The following is a 1,573-nucleotide window of genomic DNA, read 5'->3' on the forward strand; positions in this document are numbered from 1 at the left end:
CTGTCCGGTCAGCCAACTAGGCAAACACTCAGGGAAGAGCGTAGCGTAGCAAGAGGGGAAAGCGTGTGCTGTACCCCATGCAGGACCGGCAGAGTCCGCCCTAGTCTTAAGGTTGCAACCAGACCGATACTGATAACTGTTAACAGGTAGCAGTCGGATACAACCAGGATACAGGACAAGGATACAGGACACGGCCGGATATAAGGGCCTCGCATGTAACAGGATACAGGAATACCAGGCACGCTAGCAGGGCAGGCAAGAGTCCATATTACAACAGGTTATGAGCCCCGCGCTCGTCGCTGACGCAGAAACCTCGAGCTGCTAGCGTAGGATACAGGGCCTGAGTTACGGAAAGGATAAAGGATAACGAATAAAGGGTACATACAGGATATAGGAAGTAACCAGCCGTCGAAGTCAGAAGTCGGCGGCGATGCCCGCGATTATTGGGCCATGTCATGGCTGGCCGGATTTCATGGTTGGGATGGGATGTGAGCAGAAGAGAGAGAGTGAGCGGTTTGGGAGTTTTGGAGCTGCGCTGTGCGGCGGAGCCACGACAGCCTTGACGGAGCCACGACAGCAGGAACGCCCAGAGTGGTGCCGACGCAAAGCAGACCGGCGGACCAGCGGGATATACCTCCAGCACCCGTACGGCCTGGGGCCATGCTACGACTGTGGCGGGCCTCACAACGCGCGGTTTGGCAGGTTGTATGGCCTTCACACGGAGGAGTACTGCGTGAAACGGCGCATGTTGGACAGCCTGATCAAGTGCGTGCCGTGGGGACCGAACCGGCGGGTGACACCTCGGCGACCCAAGGCGGCAGCAGCAGCAACAGCAGCAGCGCCAACAACGGCAGCATCAGTCGCGTGTCAGACGGAGGACGAGGAGCGTGAGGAGGTGGTGTGCACTTTTTGGCTGCCACTGGCTAGCGGCACAGGGGAGAGCAACACTTCGGGTGGGGCTCAGCCAGCGGCGAGCAAAGATGAGGGGGCGAGCAACAGCTCAGTGGGGATTGAGCCAATCAGCGAGCCACTGCGTGTGTCTTGGCACGCGCACAATCCGCTGTACGGTGATGCGATCACGGGGTGTGCGGAGAGTTCGATGTCGGATGGGGCACAGCGGGAGTGCGCCAGCACGGTTTTGGAGGAGCCGTGGGAGCGGTCATCGAGTGAGGAGGCTTCATGTGCGTGGGAGCACCCGCAAGGATGGGAGGTGCTGGAGCTCCGAACTCCTTTTGGCATCTTCAGTCACGGCGGGGAAGAGGAGGCGGTACGTGCACAGGCGGCTGGCGCGTGCGAGGATTCGAGTGAGCAGGAGAAAGGAGACCCGGGGTAGGGTTTGGCGGCCTTGACGTGGGATGGGGTTTTGACGTTGTACACGTCAAGCCCGCCACCACACGTTAGATAGCCGTGGGAGCAAATGCAGGATGCAACATGCATACCATGATGCAGGACAGGAACTTTCCCGTGGACGCATGGGAACGTTTGTGGACAGCACGGATTAGATGCAAGCGCTTGTGGAATGGTGCCGCGCCATGATGGGCGTGCGGTAAAGCAAGGAGACAGGAGGATTGAC

The sequence above is a fragment of the Chlamydomonas reinhardtii genome, chromosome 2 (assembly GCF_000002595.2).
Source record: "Chlamydomonas reinhardtii strain CC-503 cw92 mt+ chromosome 2, whole genome shotgun sequence".
Taxonomy (NCBI): domain Eukaryota; kingdom Viridiplantae; phylum Chlorophyta; class Chlorophyceae; order Chlamydomonadales; family Chlamydomonadaceae; genus Chlamydomonas; species Chlamydomonas reinhardtii.